This window comes from Lynx rufus, unplaced genomic scaffold (assembly GCF_022079265.1).
Source record: "Lynx rufus isolate CCGP_SWC_20201006 ecotype Redwood Valley unplaced genomic scaffold, mLynRuf1.p SCAF_2, whole genome shotgun sequence".
NCBI lineage: Eukaryota > Metazoa > Chordata > Mammalia > Carnivora > Felidae > Lynx > Lynx rufus.
The window spans coordinates 67,820,876-67,845,826 of record NW_025814834.1 but is presented as its reverse complement, the minus strand read 5'-3'; the positions used below and the strand labels follow the sequence as shown (position 1 = coordinate 67,845,826).

The following is a 24,951-nucleotide window of genomic DNA, read 5'->3' as shown; positions in this document are numbered from 1 at the left end:
CACAGACACTTTTACATTAAAGAAACCTGAGAGAGCTACTAAGTATGAAATGCTACCATTTAGGAGGAATTGTAATTGGGTAAGTGAGGGCTGGTACCAGAAGAGAAGTAAATATCAATGGTTGAGTAAAGAATATGATCATTAGGAGCAATAATTAGACAGTGATATTAGCAGTAAAAAAATTTTTTTTTAATTTTTCACATGAGCCTCCTGGGTGGCTCAGTCGGTTAGACATCAGACTCTTGATTTGAGCTCAGTTCATGATCTGACAGTTCGTAAGATTGATCCTGCCTAGAACTTCACACTAACAGCACAGAGCCTGCTTGGGATTCTTTCTCTCCCTCTCTTTCTGCCCCCCCCCCACTCACATATGTGTGCACCCTCTCTCTTTTTCTCTCTCAAAATAAATAGATTAATTTAAAAATAAAATTTTCAGGGGCTCCTGGATGGCTCAGCTGGTTAAGCGTCTGACTTCGGCTCAGGTCATGATCTCACAGTTCGTGGGTTTGAGCCCCGCGGGCTCTGTGCTGACAACTTAGAGCTGGGAGCCTGCTTCGATTCTGTGTATCTGTCTCTCTCTCTGCCCCTCCCCTGTTCATGCTTTGTCTCTCTCTGTCTCTCAATAATAAATAAACATTAAAATTTTTTTTAATTTAAAAAAATAAAATTTTCACTCAATTATTAGTAAATTGCACATGGGGAAAAACAATAAATATGAATATATCTTGCTTTATCTTTGGCTTTCTTATAGAATGCCTTTCATTTTGATGTACAGATTAAAACCAGTAACAATATTTTAAATGACTTGAATACCCAGATTATATTATATTTTGTCAAGTGCTATGTCAATTGTTCTTGCCTGTCTTATTCAGGGGAAAGAGTTTATAAGATGGATAGAATAGTTGGTCTTAATTAGTCAACAAGTCTTCATGACCATCAGTTTTCCCCAGTAAGTCTTAGATACCAGTCTATAATTTAAATAATTACTATGGCATTAGCTTAATTGCTTCACGAGAAACTCTTCCTGGTCAATTACTGACAAACAAAAACAGCAACAGGATGTTAACTCCTTATTTTTATTTCAAAAATAGCAATTAGCTTCAACAAATGACAGGTTAAATTCTTTTATTACATGACCAGTGCAAAAGCTGAGACCCTGTTACAGATGACATTGAACTCGTATTTCCCAGGTAAACATAAAGTAAGAAATTGCCATTAAATGAAAACATGATATTTTACCTTGTTTTCAAAGAAAATATTTTCATTCAGGAGTATTGCATTTATTAAGGGATATACTGATACATACTTTTTACCTGAAGATACATGACTGTATTTGGTTGGTGTTCCATTTGGAAACACTTCGGGGTGTCATTTCCTCCTTTGGATATTGGTTGACTGCATGATGAATATGAAGGAAAGTATATCCTGAATTCCTTTGGAACCCTGAGAGAACAAAGTAGACTAACTTATATGGATACCTTTTTTCTACATATCTATTTTTGTATTTGATGCACTCCTGATTATGTTGAGAGCCAATATTTCCATTGTTATAAAAGTTTATTTTTCTTGTCTACATAAGATTTCTCAGAAGGGTAGACTAGAGACCCTGGACAGGGCTGAAATTCTATCCTGTCCCTATAATGCTCAGTGTGAAATAACAAGTGAAAATTTGATTAGGTTGGTTTCAGATTGGCCATAATATTTTAATTCAGGACTGGTTATTGAGATAAGGAATGATGTATTTGCTGTGGTTGTAGGGTAGGAAATTCATTATTAAATAGACATGCAAAAAATGTGTGGGGCTTTTTACTTATCTATAACTGATAAAATTTTCCTGAGCTCTCAGCTCACTCAGCAGGAGTAATTGCAATGGGGATCAAAACTTCAGTTTACCAATTTAAGGCGTATCATTTTCTTTCAGTTTAGACAGTTTCTAGTTAAAAACAATTTGATTAGGTAAACATTTAGTCAAGTAAAAAACCAACTCTTTATCAGGGCTATTTGTCCTGTGCCTGTCCCCTTTACAAGATGGAGTCTAGGGGGTGCCTGGATGACTCAGTTGGTTAAGTGTCTCACCCTTGATTTTGGCTCAGATCATGATCTCAGAGTTCGTGAGATCCAGCTGTGTGTTGGGCTCTGAGCTGACAGTGCAGGGCCTGCTTGAGATCCTCTATCTCTCTCTCTGCCTCTCCCCTGCTTGCACACATGCACTTTCTTTCAAAATAAATAAATAAATAAATAAATAAATAAATAAATATTAAGGGAATATATATATGTATGTATGTGTGTGTGTGTGTGTATATATCTATATCTATCTATATATATATATTTTTTTTATTTATTTATTTTTTTAAATTTTTTTTTCAACATTTATTTATTTTTGGGACAGAGAGAGACAGAGCATGAACGGGGGAGGGGCAGAGAGAGAAGGAGACACAGAATCGGAAACAGGCTCCAGGCTCTGAGCCATCAGCCCAGAGCCTGACGCGGGGCTCGAACTCACGGACCGCGAGATCGTGACCTGGCTGAAGTCGGACGCTTAACCGACTGCGCCACCCAGGCGCCCCTATATTTTTTTTTTTTAAAGGGAATCTGGATGAAGGAAAGTTTAGGATCTTCATTGAAGGGGTAGAATGCCTCATGATGGTCTTTGTGTTGGTCTGGCTTTTGGATTTACAATGATTGATGATTGATATCCACTGACTCATGATCCATGTGGTCCAGTCCTTGAGTGTCTTGCTGGTGTTCATCATTGAAATCTATGGCTAAAAAATTATGGTTTGTTTGTCTTGACTAAGTCAAGATAATGTCAATTCTGTACTATCTTGATCCAAGATGACACTACAGATCCCTTATTTCTTCTGGGTGTGTCTCCCACGTGCTTTCTAGTTGGTCTGGTCTGCCTGCATTGAATTTTTTTGTTCTAGGAGTGTTATGATTTCCTCATTGTAACCACTTTTTAAACCACTTCTCTCCAGTGCCTCAGCACTGCTACACCTCTCCTCTCTGCCTCAGGATCAGTGTGAGGATGGTCTCAGGGGACCCAGTAGGAGATAGGCCAAACCTCCTCCTCCTGGCTTTCTTTTCAACCTAATTAATATCCCACCTCCTGTGAAGTTAACCCTGAGAGGTATATACACACATCCAAGGGGCTCTCTTCCCTCCCAATATCACCTTTCCTGGAAGAGGAAGGCTTTCTCCTTCTTCTTTTCTGAAAGAAACTTGCTGATGCCAGATCGTGGATTTCCTCTTCTCTATAGGGTATAATAAAACCTTGCCAACCAATTTGCTCAACTTTGTTCTTAACATAATAAGAGGAGCTAAAAATTTTTGGAAAATATTTTTTCTTAACAAATGGTGATACTTAGCCTATTGACTAGCTGAAAAAGTACACTTTGGTTTTCAAAAGTTTAACATTTTCTTGTTTTTTAGATTGCTGCTATAATCATCATAACTATCCTACAGGCAGATGGATGGCTCCAGAACCATTTTTTTATTCTTTCATACAGCAAAAATCACTGATCATATGTTACATGCTCAGGACAGTTTCAGGTGCTTGCACGCTAGTGGCAGAGGTGAACATTAAATGAGAGAGATAAGGAAGGTATTAGAAAGTGATAAATTCTGTGGAGAAGAATGAAACAGAGAAGGATAAGTGGACATGTTGAGAGGGAAAGTTGTGCTATTCTCCGTAGTGGGGGAAAGGTCTCATTGAGAAAGTGACTCCTGAGAATTATCTGAAGGAATGGAAGGAGTTAGTCATTTGCTATCTGGGGGAAACCATTTCAGACAGTGAAAAATAGCAAGTTCAGAGGCTTAAGGGCAGGTAGTGTGTCTACTTGGAACAAGAAAGGAGTAGGAGATGATGTCAGAGAGGTAATGAGCAGCTAGAACATATAGGGCCTTGTAAATCAGAGGTGGACTTTGAGTTTTACCCAGGGTGGGTCAGGAAGCCACCAGGCTTTTAAGTGAGGAATGATCATGATCTGAAGCAAGTTTTAGCAGTCTGTAGGAGAGTAAGCAAGAAAATGAGACCATTGGAAGTTATTACAGTAATATAGATGAGGGATGATGGTGGTTTAAACCAAGCCCCTAGCTGCGAAGAAGTAGCTATTTTCTGGCTATATTTTGAAATTAGAGACATCGGAATTTTGATAAGAAACCAGATGAAGGCAGTAAAAAAAAAAAAAAAAAAAAAAAAAAGAAACGAATCATGGATGGTACGAAGATTTTGGCACTGGAACTTGAAAAATGGAAATGTACTCAATTAAAAAGTAAAATGAGCACATTTGAAATAAGGGGGGGGATCAGGAGCTTAATTTTGGATATGATATGTTTGCAATGTCTATTAGACATCCATGTGAAGAAGTTAAGTTGTCAGCAATTAAATCTGTAGGTCAGGCATCCAAGGGAGAAGTTGGGTTGGAGATGTACATTCTTTACATCATTAGCATACAGTCTTAATTTCTTACCTAAGAGTAATAAAAGCTTGCCTTACTTGACAGGAAAGAAACAAAAACAGTAAATTGAAAGAAGCTAATGGAATGCCTGAAAACCAAACCAAAAGTTCTAACTAATCATAGATTTTAATGAACACTTAAAATCCCTCTCCAACTAGAGATGTTGGAAGTAAAAAGATTACAGAAGGAAGTTATTCAACAATTCTTTTATTTATTTGTTTGTTTGTTTATTTTTTGCTATTTTTAAAATTTTTAAATCCAAGTTAGTTAACATATAGTGTAATAGTAATTTCAGGAATAGAATTTAGTGATTCATTACGTACATATAACACCCAGTGCTCATCCCAACAAGTGTCCTCCTTAATACCCCTCACCCCTTTAGCCCTTCCCCCCACCCAACACCCCACCAGCAACCCTCAGTTTGTTCTCTGTATTTAAGAGTCTCTTATTGTTTGTCTCCCTCTTCATTTCTATATTATTTTTGCTTCTCTTCCCTTATGGTTATCTGTTTTGTATCTTAAATTCCATATATGAGTAAATCATATGATCTGTGTCTTCTCAGACTGACTTTTTTCGCTTAGCATGATACACTCTAGTTCCATCCACGTTATTGCAAATGGCAAGAGTTTATTATTTTTGATTGCCAAGTAATATTCCGTTGTATTTATATACCACATCTTCTCTATCCATTTATTGGTCAATGGACATTTGGGCTCTTTCCATAATTTGGCTATTGTTGATAGTGCTGCTATAAATATTGTGGTGCATGTGCCTCTTCGAATCAGCACTCCTGTATTCTTTACATACCTAGTAGTGCAATTGCTGGGTCATAGGGTAGTTCTATATTCAGTTTTTTGAGGAACCCTCATACATAAAGGGTTTCTCTTTCTCCACAGCCTCACCAACATCTGTTGTTGCCTGAGTTGTTCATTTTAGTCATTCTGACAGGTGTGAAGTGGTATCTCATTAGGGTTTTGATTGGTATCTCCCTGATGATGAGTGATGTTGAGCATATTTTCATGTGTCTATTAGCCATCTGGATGTCTTCTTTGGAAAAATGTCTATGCATGTCTTTTGCCCATTTTTTTTCACTGGATTATTTGTTTCTTGGGTGTTGAATTTGGTAACTTCCTTATAGATTTTGGATACTAACCTTTTATCTGATAGGTCATTTGCAAATATCTTCTCCCATTCCATTAGTTGCCTCTTAGGTTTTGCTGATTGTTTCCTTCACTGTGTAGAAGCTCCTTTTCTTGATGAGGTCCCAATAGTTCATTTATGCTTTTGTTTCCCTTGCCTCTGGAAACATGTCAAGTAAGAAGTTGCTGTGGCCAAGGTCAAAGAGGTTGTTGCCTGTTTTCTCCTCTAGGATTTTGATGGCTTCCCATCTTACATTTAGATCTTTCATCCATTTTGAGTTTATTTTATTTATTATGGTGTAAGATAGTGGTCTAGTTTCATTCTTCCGTATGTCACTGTCCAGTTTTCCCAACATCATTCGTTGAAGAGACTGTCTTTTATCATTGGATATTCTTTCCTCCTTTGCCAAAAATTAGTTGGCCTTACATTTTGTGGGTCCATTTCTGGGTTCTCTATTCTGTTCCAATGATCTATGTGCCTGTTTTTGTGCCAGTATCATAATGACTTGATGATTACAAGTTCATAATACAGCTTGAAGTCGGGAATTGTGATGTCTCCAGCTTTGGTTTTCTTTTCCAGGATTGCTTTGGTTATTTGGGGTCTTTTCTGGTTCCATACAAATTTTAGGTTTGTATGTTCACGTCTGTGAAGAATTCTGGTATTATTTTGATAGGGATTATAGTGAATATATAGATTGCTTTGGGTAGTATTGACATTTTAACAATATTTGTTCTTCCAATCTATGAGCATGGACTGTTTTCCATTTTTTTTGTGCCTTCTTCAACTTCTTTCATAAGCTTTCTGTAGTTTTTAGTGTATAGATTTTTCATCTCTTGGGTTAAGTTTATTCTTAGGTATTTTATGCTTTTTTGTGCAGTTGTGAATGGGATCAATTCCTGGATCTGTCATTCTGCTGCTTCATTATTGGTGTATAGAAATGGCAACCAATTTCTGCACACTGATTTTTATATCCTACGACTTTGCTGAATTCATGGGTCAGTTCTAGCAGTGTTTTGGCGGAGTCTTTTGGGTTTTCCACACAGAGGATCATGTCGTCTGTGAAGAGTGAAAGCTTGACTTCCTCTTTGCCAATTTAGATGCCTTTTATTTCTTTGTGTTGTCTGATTGCTGAGGCTAGACTTCCAACACTATGTTGAATAACGGTGGACATCCTTGTCGTGTTCCTGACCTTAGGGAGAAAGCTCTGATTTTTTTCCCCATTGAGGATGATATTAGCGGTGGGTCTTTTGTATATGGCCTTTATGATACTGAGGGTTTTTATCAAGAAAGGATGCTGTATTTTGTCAATTGCTTTTTCTGCATCTATTGAGAGGATCATGTGGTTCTTATCCTTTCTTTTATTAATGTACCACATTGATTGATTTACAGATATTGAACCAGCCCTGCATCCCAGGAATAAATCCCACTTGATCATGGTGAATAATCCTTTTAATGTATTGTTGGATCCGGTTTGCTAGTATCTTGTTGAGAATTTTTGCATCCATGTTCATCAGGGAAATTGGTCTATAGTTCTCCTTTTTAGTGGGGTCTTTTTCTGGTTTTGGAATAAGGTAATGCTGGCCTTGTAGAATGCATTTGGAAGTTTTCCTTCCATTTCTATTTTTTTGGAACAGCTTCTAAAGAATAGGTGCTAACTGTTTTTTTAAGTGTTGGGTAGAATTCCCCTGGAAAGCCATCCAGCTCTTGTTTGTTGGGCGATTTTGGATTACTGATTCAATTCTTTTACTGGTTATGGGTCTGTTCAAATTTTCTATTTCTTCTTGTTTCAGTTGTGGTAGTTTATATGTTTCTAGGAATTTTTCCATATCTTCCAGATTGCCCAATATGTTGGCATATAATTGCTCATAATATTCTCTTATTATTATTTGTATTCCTGAGGTGTGGGCTATGATTTCTCCTCTTTTATTCGTGATTTTATTTATTCAGGTCCTTTCCTTTTTCTTTTTGATCCATCTGGCTAGGGGTTTATCAATTTTGTTAATTCTTTCAAAGAACCAGCTCCTGGTTTCATTGATCTGTTCTATTGTTTTGTTTTGTTTATGTCATGTTATGTTATGTTATGTTATGTTATGTTATGTTATGTTATGTCATGATGTTATGTTATATTATGTTATGTTATTTATTTTGATAGCATTGGTTTCTGCTCTAATCTTTATTATTTCCCTTCTGCTGGTTTTGGGTTTTGTTTGTTGTTCTTTTTTCCAGCTCTTTTAGGTGTAAGGTTAGGCTGTGTATTTGAGACCTTTCTTCCTTCTTTAGGAAGGTCTGGATGACTATATACTTCTCTCTTTTGACCACCTTTGCTGCATCCCAAAGGTTTTGGGCTGTCATGTTTTCACTTTTATTGACTTCCATGTACTTTTAAACTTCCTCTTTAATTTCTTGGTTAACCCATTCATTCTTTAGCAGGATGTTCTTCAATCTGCAAGTATTCATGGTCTTTCCAAATTTTTTTCTTGTGGTTGATTTTAAGTTTCATAGCATTGTGGTCTGAAAATATGCACGGTATGAACTCGATCTTTTTGAACTTGTTGAGGGCTGATTTATGAATTAGTATGTGATCTATTCTGGAGAATGTTCCATTTGTCTCGAGAAGAATGTGTATTGTGCTTTAGGATGAAATGTTCTGAATATATCTGTTAAGTCTATCCAGTCCAGTGTGTCATTCAAAGCCATTGCTTCCTTGTTGATTTTCTTCTTAGATAATCTGTCCCTCAGTGTGAGTGGGGTTTTGAAATCCCCTACTATTATCATATTATCTATGAGCTCCTTTATGTTTGTGATTAATTGAATGATATATTTGGGTATTCCACATTGGGGGCATAAATGTTTACAATTGTTAGATCCTCTTGGTAGATAGAGCCCTTAATTACAATATAATGCCTTTCTCCATTTCTTGTCACAGTCTTTATTTTAAAATCTAGTTTGTTTGTTATAAGTATGGCTACTCCAGCTTTCTTTTGACAACCATTAGCATGATAGATGGTTCTTCATCTGTTACTTTCAATCTGCAGGAGTCTTTACGTCTAAAATGAGTCTGTTACAAGTAGCATATAGATGAGTCTTGTTTTCTTATCCATTCTGACACCCTGTGTATTTTCATTGGAGCATTTAGTCCATTGACGTTTAGAGTTAGTACTGAAAGATATGAATTTATTGCCATTATGTTGCCTATAGAGTTGGGTTTCTGGTGGTGTTCTCTGGTCCTTTCTAGTCTTTGTTGCTTTTGTTTGCTTATTTGTTTTTTTTCTTTTTTATCTTTTCTCCTCTCAGAGAGTCCCCCTTAAAATTTGTTGCAGGGCTGGTTTAGTGGTCATGAACATCTTTAGTTTTTGTTTGTCTGGGAAACTCTTTATCTTTCCTTCTATTTTGAATGACAGCCTTGCTGGATAAAGAGTTCTTGGTGCATATTTTTCTCATTCAGCACGTTGAATATATCCTGCCACTCCTTTCTGGCCTGCTATGTTTCTGTGGATATGTCTGCTGTGAACCCGATCTGTCTTTCCTTATAGGTTAAGGACTTTTTTCCCCCTTGCTATTTTCATAATTCTTTCCTTATCTGTGTATTTTGTGAATTTGACTATGATATGCCTTAGTGATGGCCTTTTTTTTGTTGACTCTAATGGGAGTTCTCTGTGCTTCTTGGATTTTGATGTGCTTTCCCCAGATTAGGAAAGTTTTCCACTATAATTTTCTTACATAAACCTTCTGCCCCTTTTTCTCTCTCTTCATCATCTGTGACTCCTATGAATTGGATGTTATTCCTTTTTAATAAGTCACTGAGTTCTCTAAGTCTTCTATCATGATCCTTTCCTCTGTTTCTCTCTTTTTTTCTGCTTTATTATTCTCCGTAATTTTATCTTCTAAATCACTGATTTGCTGCTCTGCTTCAACCATCCTTGCTGTTGTGGCAGCCATTCAAGATTGCATCTCAGTTATAGCATTTTTAATTTTGTCCTCACTAGATTTTATTTCTTTTATCTCCACAGAAAGGGATTCCATGTTTTTTTTCAACCCCAGCTAGTATTCTTATTTATTATCATGGTTCTAAATTCTATTTTAGACATCTTGTTTGTATCTGTGTTGATTAAGCCCTGGATGCCATTTCTGTTTTCTCTTGGAGTAAATTTGTTCATTTTGTCACTTTGGAGAAAAAAAAAATTAATAACATAAAAAATGAAAATTAAAAACAAAAACAAAAACAAAAAAATCAAATAAAGTAAGGTAGGTCCTAGGTGTGTTTTGCTCTGCTTGTTGAAAGAAGCTTGATAGAATAAAGAAAAAAGGGGAAGAAAAGGGAAAAAAAGGTAAGAAAAACTTTAAAAATTAAAAAAACATAATAGAATAAGATGAAATAAAGAAAATGAAATCGAACAAAAAATTAAAAATAAAATAAAAATAAAATTTTATCTTTTTGTATCCAAGAATGAGGAAGAGAGAAGTTAAGGAAAGAAAAAAAGAAAAAAAGAAAATAATTCAAGGAAAAACAGAAGCAAAGAAAATGAACAAGTAAATGAACCAGCAAACAGAATGAAAGCTGAATGAAGTTACATCCATTTTCCCCTAGAACTGAAACTGTGAAGACTTTTGTAGTCTGTACACTAAGCAGGTAGAGTGACTTGTGCTGGTCTTCTAGGGTATGTGCTTGGAGGACACAGTTGAGCAGGGCTTAGTGTAACAGCTCTGTTCTCCACTAGGCGGCACTGCTTAGTTTACTTGAGTGGATCAATGTGGTACATGGGAGAGGTGGAAATGGCTTCATCCAACTCCCTAGTCTCTGGCACAGGAACTTCCTGCTCTCACCAATCCACGATCAAGTACCCCTCCTTTGTCTCAGGCCTCTGTCCACTCCTTGCCTCTACCCTGTCCATATTAAATCTATCTGTCTGCCAGGTGGCACCTCCCTCCAGAGTTTGTCTCAGATCGGGTTGTGTTTTAAAAACCCATGCTTCAGAGACCCCCTGTGGCTTGGACTTGCCCTGACTTCCTGGGGGAGGGTCTTGTTGAGCAATGCCTGGGTGCCTGCTTGCCCCAGAAAACATTCATGCAATTGTGTAGTGGCAGAGGTTCAGAGACTTATGGCAAGTCACAGCACACAGCCCATGCCAGGTTTCACTGTACTCTGGCATCTTTGTCCCAATACCAGCAAACGTGGCTGCTCTCCAGGGTCTGCTGGGACCTTTGCCTGTGGAGAGGCCATATTGCCTCTACCAAATTTCACTCCAAACAGGAACCACTTCTCCCCATGTGGTACACAGTCCCCTCAGACCCTGCTGCCTGCTCTTGGGGATTCACCCTATTTCCTCACCAGAGCACCACCAGGCACTGAGCTCCAAAACTTCAGACTCTGTGCTCCACAGTTTATAGAATGCTGGTGGCATTGAAACTCTTTCCTTTTTCCTATAAATGGTTTTGTGGAACAGATTTCTTGTTCAGTCCCCTGTGAGTGCTTACACTCATTCTTTTTCTCTCCAGCTACTTTTGGGGGAGTGCTTTTCTTGCACAATCCTGATGCACTGCACTCTCCCGCATTCTTTTTCTCTGTCCTCTCTCTGCAAAAACAGCTCCCTAGCCTCTGCGGCTTTTCTCTCCTTTAGTTCACCTCTCCACACCGTGTACCTGCTGAGTTCTGTGGCCCAAGTTATGTGGATTGTTGTGCTAATCCTCATATCAATTTCCTAGGTGTTCAAAATGGTTTCATGCTGATCTAGCTATGCTTCAGGGACAAGACAAGCTCAGGGTCTGCAGGATTCTCTGTCATCTTGACTCCCTTCCTCAACAGTTCTTAATAATTGACAGTATTCAGAATATTTGCAAGTTTCAGTTATCTGCGTGACATGTTCCTTCACCTTCTTCAAGTCATTGTTCAATTATAGGCAATGCTGACCACTGTATTTAGGTTTCAGCCTAATTCTTTCACCATTCTCATTCCAAATCTCCTTAACTGCCTTATTTTGGTTTTTGTTTATCAATAGCATTTGTCACTTTCTCAAATACTGTTATTTTCTTATGTTTGTTCATTGTTACATTGCTTAGCTGATACACAGCTCTCAATCCTGCTGGCCTCACCTATGATTCTGGCTTTGGCAGTGGCTGCTGGTTCCCTGTGGGCTTTTGTTTTTAAGTTTTTATTTATTTATTTTTGAGAGAGAGCACAGGCGAGGGTAGAGAGAGAGGGAGAGAGAAAGAATCCCAAGTAGGCTCTGCACTGATAGCACAGAGCCCAGTGTGGGGTTCGATCTCATGAACCCCAAACTAAACTCATGTTTAGTTTGACAAAACATCAAACTAAATCTCAGAATCCTGAAATGTTGTCATTTATGCCTGCAGACTTTGATCAGTTTCATGTAGTTGCAGCCTGACTCAGGCATGAAGTGCCTTACCTCAGACTTCCATCCTAAATTACCGTCTTAGGGCTTCTCTGACAGTGCAGACTTCCTTTGGCAACTTGCTGGATTCAAAATTAGTGTAACCTGAATGTGGGGGAACTTGATCCTGCAGGGCTATCCTTGGCCAGGGAGTTGGGCATTTAGTTCCCTAAGGCAAATGTTCCTGTATGCCTTTTACAAAGTTTCTCTTAGGTATAGAATAAGAGAGTGGTGGCCAACTTACTGCATCCATTAATTGATTCCTCACCCATACCTCTTTTATTCCTCTTGTCCCTAATTTTGTCCACTCAGATAATACTCCTAAATTATCCACTTACATTTACAAGAAGTCTTGATCACGGACTCTACTTTATGAAGAATTCAGGCAAATAATTTCTTTTTCTTCTACCACTTCAGTTGCCCAAAGGTAGCCGATACATCCAAGCATCCAGAAGATTATCTGGCACCTGACAGGGTCCCAACAAATATGTACTGAATTGGGAATTAAACGTAATTTGGCTCTCTCTAAATGAGGTCAGGATTAGGAAGCTGTGATTTCAGTGCCAAAGTACAACTATCAAAACAATGCATTACCTAATAGTCATTGAACTAGACCATAGGGGAGTTCCAACATGTATGACAATAGGGAGTAGGTGTTAAATGGCCTGTGTTTATGAGGCATACTGCTTGGGATGTGTGTACTTCCTATATGTGTAAATTTGGAAGATTCTTTAACCTCTCTGTGTTGTGATTTCCTCATTTCTAAAATGGCGATAACAATTATCTCTAGTTCAAAGGGTTGTGAGGATTAAATGAGTTGATATATATAGGACATACATGCCATGCAGTAACATGTTTGAATATATACAACAGACATGTTTTCAATTATTATTGTTGTTGTTCTTGTTGTTCTTGATTTCCACCACACATAGTATGAAGACCCAGTATCAAATTAAAATAAGTGGACAGTCCCAGACTTCAGGTAAATCTAACCAAAGTTTTCCTTCCATTTTCTTGTATTTTGCTTGTTTTTAGTTACAATTACCATTTACTCTAATAACATTTAATCCATATAGAAATATATAAAAGTCCACAATATGTTCCATTGCCACAGCCCTGCTGAAGTTTCATTTTATTCAAATATAACTTTATTTGTTTGCTAATAATATCAGCCCAATTTATAAATGAATTAACCAATTCATGATAAATATTATCATTAGAATAAATACTATATGCTAGTCTATCCTTGGGTCCCCATGTAAGGTTCAGACAACTTGTTTTGCTACCATGAAGCTTGTGGACAAAACATCAAACTAAATCTCAGAATCCTGAAATGTTGTCATTTATGAAACAGAGTTTGCCATGCCTACCCCATCATGTTTGAAGGAGAATTAAATGTCATAATGTTTATGAAAGAGCCTGAACACGCTCTGGCATGTACTTGAAGATCAATAGCACTAATTGGAATGAATGCCAATTTGAATAGCACTGATTGGCATCCCATCCATACCCCATACTTCTCTGAACTTGTTGCTGTGATTTTCTTAAAAAAAAATTCAAATGCAAAGTTTTAACCCTACAAATGTCTCATTAGTACTTGTTGAACAGAACTCACTTTCATGAAAATAAACGTTCCAGAGATGAGCATTAGAGATTGAAACCTTTTCATTAACCATAACAGAACCAGTTCCGGAGTTATTTCAGCTGCATTTCAATTTGTCATTTAATTTAGTAAGTCACAATGAGAACTACTAAAAAGCAACCTACTCTGAGTTCTTTAAATTCTTTCAACTTGGCGTTATATGCTGAGCAAATGGGTTTATTAAGAAAGCTGCTTGTGAGGCATGATACCTTGAGTCAGATGCTAACCGGTGATTTACAAAGTTTTACCTTATGATACATGCTAAATGTGATTTTTAAGGTAATAGAGATAAGATAATGAATGGAACACTAGCCTTTGCATTAAAAAATTAATCTCTCATTGGATGACCTTGACTTAATCTTTAATTTTTAAGCCTATAAAATATGTGGTTATGGGAATGTAGAAGGAGATAGTAACAAAAATCTCCAATTGTTTTTTTTTTTTGGCAAAAAAACTCTACAAGGAAGGTCTTGTATACATACAAGACATTATTACTTTAGCAGTTAGGAACCTAAAGTGAGATTCCCACTAACAGTGTACTTGCACAACTATGAAGGAGGAAAGAGGACAGTTTAGTTTCATTGTAGGCAGCTACCAACAGTCTTTTTCTAGTATAAGGTGACTTACGAATATCATTATGTACCCAGCTTAGCACTTTTACTGCCTTTAGGTTAAGTGCCATAAACTCATGGGACCTGTAACCTCACGTGTAATAAAATTTTTAAAAGATGAGAAAAACACGATTTGCAATTATTCAGCCCTCTAATGCGAATTTATTTACAATCACTTTGACTCCTGAAATGAGTTATTCCTAATCACAGGTGAGATAATTTAGCATAATCAGATTGTACCTTTTTACATAGTGCTGATGAAGTGTCTAGGGCAGAGCAGGTACCAAATTAAATTCGGTAATAAATTCCAGTGACTTCATTTATGGGGAAATGAGTATCTCTAAAGTAAACCAAAATACTGGAAGAAAACACATAACATTTTTCAAAGGGGTTTCTGAAGTTTGAAACAAACTAGCGTTTGACTTGAAATAATACTGAATAATTACTGAAAAGATTTGTGTCTGTATAAATTCTTCAAAACTATGATCCTAGAATTTAATTATCCCTTACTGCAACCTTAAGAATGTATTTAGATGGTTTATGGCTAGAGTGTTAAAATCTAAATGACCCCAAATCCCAGAAACAGAGATGAAAGTACTGTATTAAGTCTAAACTGTTTGGGATTATCATTTTTCAAAGGTGTTTCCTGCCCGGTTTTAAATGCCAGGTGCTAAAAATGATAAGCAAACAATTCTGTCAATAGACCACTTATGTTCTTTACTCTGTTCTTCTCAAAGTGACAAAGCGCCTTGATTCCAGCAGTGATTCCCCAGTCTGCTTTCGCTTTGGGTTTCCATTGTGACCATTAACTGCTGAAACTGAGCCCAGAGCCCATGATCACAAGATCTGAACGTCGTTGCGAGGGATCCTGAAGAGGTAAATTAACTCATTCCTCTGCCTCTAGGAAGGACAAACCGTGCCCAAATATTTCCAGAGGAATAATTTTGCATCCTAACGAGAGTGAAAGACTAAGTAGTGGGAATTTTCTTCAGAAACATGTTTGCATACTTTTGGACTATTTCTATGCTAATGCCATTGAACAGCAAGTACATGTTCTAAAGTGCACATGGGTGGTGCCTCCCCACACAGTCAGATTAGCGCATGACTCGGATTAGGCATCTTGCTCTCACAGATTCATTACTTCGCCTGAGAAAATTCCTTTTATGGATTAAACAACCCCTTGGAATATAACCGTTTTTATACATCTTATTTTACATGACTAAATGTTTCTACTCTCAGTATTTTTCCATCTCTCCCCTCAGCATCCCTCTCCATTCTTTCCTTCCACCTTTTAAATGTGGTCCTCTCTCTCCCTGGCCTGCTCTCTACCCTCCACCCTGGCTAATGACACCACGAAACTTGAAGTTTAGCTCACTACCTTGGCACCGTCTTTTCCCTGACCTTTTCTATTCTGTTGGATGCCAAATTCTGTAAGTAATGTTTTAAAAATGACTCCTGAATCAGTTCCTCTTTTCTATTCTGTTGCTGCTATCCCACTTCAGGCTTTTATTATGTTTTGTTTGGGTATAAATTAATTCCCCTACTCTTCTTGCTTTGGTTTTTCTCCAGCTGCCAAGTATATCGTATGCACTGCTGTCACAGTGGTCAGCATGAAGCATAGCTTGGACTTAATCTTGTGTTGAAAACTTCAGTGCTTCTACATTATCTGCCGAGGCATCAAACCCTTTGGCCTGCCTCTTATACCCCTGTTCCAGCCCCGCCCCCCACTGCCAACACTCATCATATGACCCAGAATACTGACCTCCTAGTATTACCATTCACTTTTTCCCTCTCACATGAATGATAGTCTTCCTAAACTATGTAAAATTTCCTGAACACGCTCTAAATTTTCTTACATATTTTTTTAAATGTTTATTTTATTTATTTTAGAGAGAGAATAAGAAAAAAAAAACACAAGCAGGGGAGGGGCAGAGAGAGGGAGACACGGAATCTGAAGCAGGCTCCAGGCTCTGAGCTGTCAGCACAGAGCCTGATGCAGGGCTTGAACTCACAAACTATGAGATCATGATCTGAGCCAAAGTCAGATGCCTAATCAACTGTGCCACCCATGCACCCCTTACATATTTTTTTCTAAGTCCATGTTTTTGTGATCTTGTTTCCTTCATCTAAAATTTTATTCTTCCAGTATTTATGTATTGAAATTGGACTCCTCCTTCAATTTCTAATAAACCAAACAAAAAACCAATTAAACAGTAACAGCAGCTACACTCTATTATGCTCTCCTAACTTGTCAGGACTATATTGAACATCTTGAATACATGGTCCCTGATCCTCACCCAAACATTTACTAGGAAGATATTATTATAACCATTTCACAGGTAAAGAAACTGCCATACAGAAATGTTAGTTGATTTTTATCCTAGGCTGCAGAATTAATAAGTGGGATGTTGGCACATCTTAATAGTTACTAATCTAATACTCTTTCCAGCTTTTTTTCTTTAGCAGAACCCTAATTTTTATTTTTTGGAAGGGGGATAACAGTGTGACCAGCTAAAACAAAAAGAACACAAAAACTACATATCTTAATCTCGCTGAAAACAAGGGGTGAGCCCTTTTGACATACTTCTAGCCAAGGAGACCTAAGTGGTGGTTTTGGCAACATTTTCTTATCTCTTCCATATCTCTCTCTTCCTCCTTCTCCTTTAGGAAGCAAGAGCTGAGATGCCTGGTGAAGCAGGAATCATCCTGGAACTGTCAGGATGGGAGTTGGAACACTAAGGAAGGTAGAGGAAAAAGGCAACAGAGCCTGGGGTGTTGACAGTACTGAGAGCTGCTGCACTGTCACCTGTCCAGAAATGCTTGTTGGGTAAAAAGACTAAAGTTTAATTTGGTTAACTCACGTTGGGCTTTCTGTTGCTTATACCTAAGCCCAGTTTCCAACTGGTGCATGAGGTGTGCATGAGACTTCTTTGGATTCCATCATCACTGCCCCCTTCGTGATGCCAATTAAACCTTACCTGAATCCCCATCTCAGAAATAAGATTTTCTTCCTTGTGTATGGCCGTTAAATTCTGAACTACTTTTAAGGCCTTTATTAATTCTCTTCTTCTTTGGAATTTTGTATTGTAAATTCCTCAAGAACACAGTCTATAACTTCCTTCCCTATACATAAAAAAAAAACACTGAATGAATGTTTACTGGGTTGGATTAAAATCCATAAAACTCACCGTATAGTTTTCTGTTACTGGAGTTCCTATGAATTCGTTTTAATCTTCTTTAAATTTGATATGGACATAAATGCAATCCAAGGCACAAAGATTTGACCTCCCATTGCTTCTGTCAGGAACCAAATCCCTCAGCTTTTCCTGAGTTTCTGATTATTGCCTCAGAGGTACATAGAAACAAGGCCACTTCTGCCTGGTTCTTCTGCGAGGCCTCCTCATTATCCCCCTGAGCTGCCGCCTCTGATGCTGCTGATACTGCCACTCTGCCCATTCGAGACTTGGAGGCAATGCTGCATTCACTACCTTTTCAGTCCAGACCAAGCCACAGATCTTTTTCTAAGTACTCCTTGCACAACTGAGAAAAGGATATGCCTTTTTAAAAAAGCAGTGAAAGAGTAGGGATGATGCAATGGAAGGAAAACACATAGAATCGTTACAACTATTCTAGGTCCAGGGCCACCGACTTACAGCTTTATCTTCTCAGCTGCCACATGACCAGGCAGTTCACCCCCACCACCAGAATTTCCACATAGACTCCCAGCCCTAAATATTTATTTCCTCACCCCATCATAAGGCCTCCTTCCCTTAGGCTTCATTTCTTTATTTCCTGTGGTTGAGAATGACAATTAAGGGACACCCAGGCTTCCCCCCTAGTAAACCTACGGCCCTGACTAGTCTATCACTCCAAGTGAGTTATTCTGATATTTACAGAAATTTTGTTATGTAAATACAAAACCTGATTATAGTCCAAGTATAGTGTATAGATTACATTTGGGATGTGGTACATCATAATTAGTTTCCAATTTGAATGAATGTGAATGAATTTTTTAAATAATACTTTAACATTGTCATTATTAATTTTGTCAATTGCTGGTAACTGGGATAGTGTCACTAACTTTCACAATTAACAATTTAACTTAAAAAATTTTTTTTGAGTTTGTTTTGAGAGAGAGAGAGAGAGTACAAATGGGGCAGGGGTGGAGAGAGAGGGAGAGAATCTCAAGCAGGCTCCACACTGTCAGCACGCAGCCCGACACGGGGCTTGAATTCATGAACTGTGAGATCATGACCTGAGCTGAAACCATGAGTCGGATGCTTAAAACGACTGAGCCATCCAGGCACCCCAACAATTTGAAATTTTAAATGCGGTGGTGAAGTCTCAATTTCAAATGGTTTGAAGAGCAAGGACGTGAGTATACATAAAATTTTAAGATGTTTTGTGGAGAAGGAAATAAGTAGGACTAGGGTTGGAACTTGAGGGAGTGTTAGGGACCAAGTTTATGCTAAATAAAGAAATAAGAAAGAAGAGGAGAGAAGAAAGGAAGAGAAGTGAAATGAAAGGGAGAAAGGAGAAGAGGAGAAAGAGGAAGAAGAAGCAAGAGATAGAGCTTTCCAGTGGAAAATGTTAATTACACTGTAATGCTTTTTGATGCTTTATTATCAACTTCAAACTGAGATAGCCTTTGATAACATATTCTGATTTTAAACTACTCTAGTAGAAAGTTGTAAAACATTATTATTTTAAATCTTTTAAAAAATGGAACACTCCAAATTGTGCTCCATGAGACGGAAGCTAATGCAACAAGTAGTTGCAGAACTATTTGGCCTTGGAATTCAGTCATTAGGAGAGAGCTGCCGACTCAACTCTGCCTGAGCAGCAAGAGTGAAGTGAGTTTGCTCCGCTTGTCTCTGACCTCCAGCACAGAAGGCAGGCTGTCTGTAGCCTTTGTGAAACTTACGGAAGTTTTCCCTTTGAGGGCAAGACCCCCATTTGCAATTTGATTCTTTCTGGAATCCAAAGTAATAGAGTAGCCACTAACAAGAAAGCAAGTAATGAAAGAGAAATTCAGGAGTGCATTTTAATGATGATTTTTATAGATCAATTCCCAATGATTGTTGGTTGGCATATAGACTTTCTTGGCTGACTGAATGATTGATGTGATAAACACTTTACATTCTTTCAAATTCTAGAATATTTTATATTTTTGGACATAAGTTCTTTGAACTTGAGTGATTCTTGAACATTTAATTCACATTTTTTGAGGTCTTTGGAATAATCTGGTTATCATGAAGAATATCATTGATTTGTAAGGTTAAATTGAAGTCATGTGAGCAACATCTTGGTAGTCTTATATGCAATGTACAAACAGTGTTCATGGATAAAAAAAAAAAGCTCAACAGATGTGTCTTTGAAGGGAAACTAGGAATTCAGATGGAATATGAAGTTGGTAGCCTCAGTATATTTCAAAGGAATATATCCATTTTGCCCTTGAAAGGAACTATCTTCTCTCTTCCTCTGTGTTTTCTTGTTTGATGCTAGCAGAAAGCGTCTGGATTATAAAGCCTGCTTGTTTCTCCCAGAGTAACTGCTACTGCCTCCTGCTAGTCTTTCATTTAGTGGAAGAGGGGGGTCAAATGAATCTTGATTAATAGATCCTCATTCCTCTCCTTCTCACCTCTTTCAAGCTGTGCTGTCATAAAATTAATGTTAAGCTGGTATCTATTCTATCTTAAATAGCTCAGATCTAATGAGATGAAATTTAGTGGGTTAAAAGCAAATACTGTTTCCCCCGTCAGATATCCCAAATACTACTATAAAATACACAGTAAATATAGGAGGCATATGTTAATAGTTATTAATAGAAATGTTTTTATTTTTGACACTTTTGATATTTTTTCTAAAATAAACAGCCATATCCTTATTTTTTTTTTAAGATTTTATTTTTTAAGTAATCTCTATACCCAATGTGGGCTCAAACATACAACCCTGAGATCAAGAGTCTTAAGCTCTACTGACTGAGCCAGCCTGGTGCTCCAGCAGCCATATCTTTATAACAAAAGTTTAAACATTATTTAAACTGATTTTGAAAGTTCATGGTAGGTAAAGTATCTCCCCCAAATTTCCTGCCTCTCTATGTAATTCTGTGAATAGTGGCCTCTGATCTTTGCCAGTGTGTTCTACTAAATCAGTTCCATGACTATTCTATCATTCAGCAACTAGCCAGGAAAACAGAAGCTACTCTCAATCCTTCAAATACAAGGAATTGATCACCCAGGTGATGGAAAACAGAGGCTAAACAAGGGTTTGTTAAGGCAACCCAGAGAAGTTCTAATCACTCTCAGTTGGAAAGGACAACAACAACATATGTGGTTGCCTAAAACCAGAAGCTGGACTCAGGATGAGTCCCCATGATGAGGGGGCCAGTGATTTCTGGGGGCAAGGCCTGGGGCGTGCTACCAAGAGCTGGAGCCATGGGGGAGCCATGGGCACTGTCAAAAGATTCCTTAAGACACAAGAAAAGAAAAAAATACCCTCACTTTCTTCCTGTAAGGAAAATTGTTAGGATAACAAAATATTGTTTATGTCGTTCAAAGACTTCTCTGTTTTGAATCTGAGGACAGGAATCAGCCATGAGCTAAACTGAATTTTGTTAAATAGCAACAATCTGCGAGGTCAGAGTCAATAAATAGAAAGACTGGTTCATAATATTTATTGATGGGGTAAACAAGGTTGTCTTTTTATCCTTTCTTTTACATTATAATGTAAAATCCAGTGTTATTATTGAGATTCTGAAAAACTTTTATTTATATCCTCCCTTTTGTCAATCTGTAATATAGAGGAGATAAAGTTAAAAATAGCTGTATTTATTTATATTTTCTGTGTGCAAAACTCTGACATGTGTTAATGTTTTCAATTCTCAAAAACAACCTCATGGGGTAAGTAGAATGATTAACCCATTTTATGGAAGAGGAAATTGAAGCACAGAGAGATTAGCTAATAGGCACATTCTTATATACAGATGACACAGTTGTATGTTAGGGTATTAGAAGTGGCCTTTGTAATTGGTTATGCTATGTGATTATTGCCACAAAAAAGGTCCTCAGATAAACTCTTGTGAAGTGGAACACTTTTCTTGTAGACATTGTGCACATGCCAGCACCTTACAGCAAGCACCATCTTCTTTTGCTGATAACCTCTACAGTGGACTCCAGACTCATCTCATCCCTCCCATTCTTATCCTCTTCAGTCTGTATTCTGCAGGGCAGCCAGAATAACTTCTTCAAAACACAACTCTTCTTCTCAAGGCCTTCTAGTGGTTGTCCATTGTTAGTTAAGCCCAACATTACTCAAAAATACTGTACCATGTGTTTTATTGGGCGGGCTTATATATTACTCAGTATGTTTGAAGTGCTGTTGGTTTCCCGGTGTTACTGGGCAGTCATTTACCTACCCATCTGCACTTGAAAGGACATTGTCTTTATCTCTGTCATACTCAGAGGCCATGGGCAAGCTCCGTAAATGAGTCAGAAAAATCATCCTGAAATTATCCTTACCTTCCGCCTATGAGAAGAGCATTGATCCTTGGGCAGCAGAGTTCCAGAGAGTCTGGAGACTTGAATGTGAGACTCAACTAATCCCTAGAGACCCCCTGAGGGCTTGTGAGTTGCCTGGAGCTTCTGGCAAAGTGACAACCATTTTGTAATGTCTCTCAATGGTGCTATTTGTTTTGGCCTTTCCTGGGTAAATTTGGTGAGCAGCCAGGGCAACAAAGGGTACTCCTCAGACTAGAGTTGGAAGAGGCAGCTAGGGTGAATCTCTAAGTAGTAGAGGGATGTAGGACAAAGGAAACTGGCTAAGGAATAGGTGAGCTAAGATTCTCAACGTACTTGCTTATATTTGAACAAACAGCCAAAGCTAAAAGAATGCTACAATGGGCCTTCACATGCTGGGAGAAAAACTTGGTCTCCTGGGTGTTCTACATTTCATCCTTTGTGGCAACGAACCATGCCAGGATTTCAACTTCAGTGCTGCTCTTGACTAGCAAAGTATCTTAGGTGTTTCATATTGTGTGATTAATGAATAAGAGACGGTATGAAAAGCTTGACACCATCTTTGGCCTGTCTAGTTGCATTCATATTTCTGAGAAATAAGAAAGAAGATTACATGGTATTTAAATTAAAAAAAAAATTTTAACATTTACTCACTTTTGAGAGACAGAAAGAGACAGAACGTGAGTGTTGGAGGGCCAGAGAGAGGGAGACACAGAATCCCAAGCAGGCTCCAGGCTCTGAGCTGTCAGCACAGAGCCCAACACAGGGCTCAAACCCAAGAACCGCGATATCATGACCTGAACCGAAGTTGGATGCTTAATGGACTGAGCCATCCAGGCGCCCCTACTTGGTATTTAAATATAAAGAGTATTGAACTGGATGATAAATAAAGGGCTGACAAAATATCTTTGGCAAAAATTTTACTCTTATAGACTAGGTGCAGCTGTTCAGAATTACTAGAATAACTCAATAAAACGTTTTTGTTTTTGATTTTCATTGCTTCATGAAGTTGGCAAAGATGGGTTGTGCATGATGACTGCAACTAGAATAATGTTATTACTAGTTGTCATATTTTAATATAAATAAATGGACATAATTCTTTCCAAGACTTCACTGCTTATGATATATTAAGTCCTATGGGTTCTATAAAATAACTTTGAAACCTCTTCTGTTGCTTCAGACTTTATGCAGCCAAAATAATTACTGAAGACATTTCAGTCTGCAGTTTTTTCAATTCAGAGGTCATTCACACTGACTTTTCTTGCTTTGACTTCATGCAAGACATCATTAATCAAGTGTACTATTAAAATGTTAACTCTCCCTTTAAATACCTCATTAATGTACATGTGTATTTAACTATATATTTTTAAATCTGAATCAATGAAAACTACCTCTTGAGTGAAGAAAAAACTCACTTGTTTTATTGCACCTTGCATTGAAAGACATCACAATCTAGTACCTTGTAAATAGTTTTCCCTCTTAAATCATTGCCTGGAAAATAAGATTGTCTCACTCTTTCCATAAAGCTAAAGTTGTCGAGGTCAGATTTTGTAAATGATACAAAAGAGTTTCCTCCATGAATAATCACAAGCTCATGTTATTGGAAGGGTCTTCAAGAAATGACACAGTTCATCCTGAAGCCAGATTTGCCCACTACATACTGACAGTTATTCTATTATTCAGATGCCCTGAGACAGACTATCCCTACCTTCTTGCTATGGTAGCCTGTCTCATATTAAATCATCCTTTTTTATTGTTGTTTGTTCTACGAAGATTTATCTGATGCCTATTGTTTTAAGTGGTTTTTTTAATTCAAGTTAGTTAACATAAAATGTTATATTAGTTTCAGGTACACAATATAGTAATTCAACACTTCCATATGTCACCTGGTACTTCTCATGACAAGTGCACGCCTTAATCCCCATCACCTATTTAACCCATCCCACACACACCTCCCCTCTGGTAATCATCAGATTGTTCTCCATAATTAAGAGTCTGTTTCTTGGTTTTTCTGTCTCTCTCACTCTTATTTTTTTTTTGCCTTTGCTTGTTTGTTTCCTTTTTTAATTCCACATATGAGTGAAATTGTATGGTATTTGTCTTACTTCAACTGACTTATTTTGCTTAAAATTATACCCTGTAAGCTGTATCCATGTCATTGCAAATGACAAGATTTCATTCTTTTGTATGGCTAAATAGTATTCCATTTATATATATATATATATATATATATATATATATATATATATACTGCATCTTCTGTACCCATTCATGAGTCGATGGACATTTGGGCTGCTTCCATATCTTAGATATTGCAAATAAATCTCCTATAAACATCAGGGTGCATGTATCCCTTTGAATTGGTATTCTTGTATTCTTTGGGTAAATATCCAGTAAGTGTAATTGTGGATCGTAAGGTAGTTCTTTTTTTAACTTTTTGAGGAAACTCCACACTGTTGTCCACAGTGGCTACACCAGTTTACATTCCCACTAATAGTGTAAGAGAGTTCCCCTTTCTCCAAATTCTCACTAACACCTTGTTGTTTCTTATGTTGTTGATTTTAGCCATTCTGACTATAACAGGTATGAGGTGATAGCACATTGTAGTTTTGATTTGCATCTCCCTGATGATTAGTGATGATGAGCATCTTTTCATGTGTTTGTTGGCCATCTGGATGTCTTCTTTGGAGAAATGGCCGTTCATGTTCTGCCCATTTTTAAAAATTTTTTTAATGTTTATTTTTGAGAGAGAGACAGAGACAGAGACAGAGCATGAGTGGGGGAGGAGCAGAGAGAGAGGGAGACACAGAATCTGAAGCAAGCTCCAGGCTCTGAAGTGTCAGCACAGAACCCGATGCGGGGCTTGAATTCACCAGCCGTGAGATCATGACCTGAGCCAAAGTCGTACACTTAACCGACTGAGCCACCCAGGCGCCCCTCTTCTGCCCATTTTTTAATTGGATGATTTATTTTTTGGGTGTTGAGTTTTATAAGTTCTTTATATATTTTGGATATTAATCCTTTATCAGATATGTCATTTGGAAATATCTGGTGTTGATATGAGAACACAACTTTTTTCCAGTAAAAGTACTCAATTTCTTAAATTAGCTCCGTAAGTGTCTACATTCTTTCCAGTGTATTAAGGCAAGTTTGCATTTGAAGTATGAGGATCCTGAAATTGAAGTCAAATGT

The 24,951-nt window shown here is 37.6% G+C and overlaps 1 long non-coding RNA gene across 1 annotated transcript; it reads left to right on the top strand.

Moving 5' to 3' along the window:
- The first annotated feature begins 12,905 nt into the window (after positions 1–12,905).
- On the top strand, positions 12,906–17,261 carry LOC124514736 (uncharacterized). Its single transcript, XR_006962654.1, has 3 exons — positions 12,906–12,971; positions 14,980–15,118; positions 16,910–17,261. It is a non-coding gene; the product is annotated as an uncharacterized LOC124514736 (long non-coding RNA).
- The last annotated feature ends 7,690 nt before the right edge of the window (positions 17,262–24,951 follow it).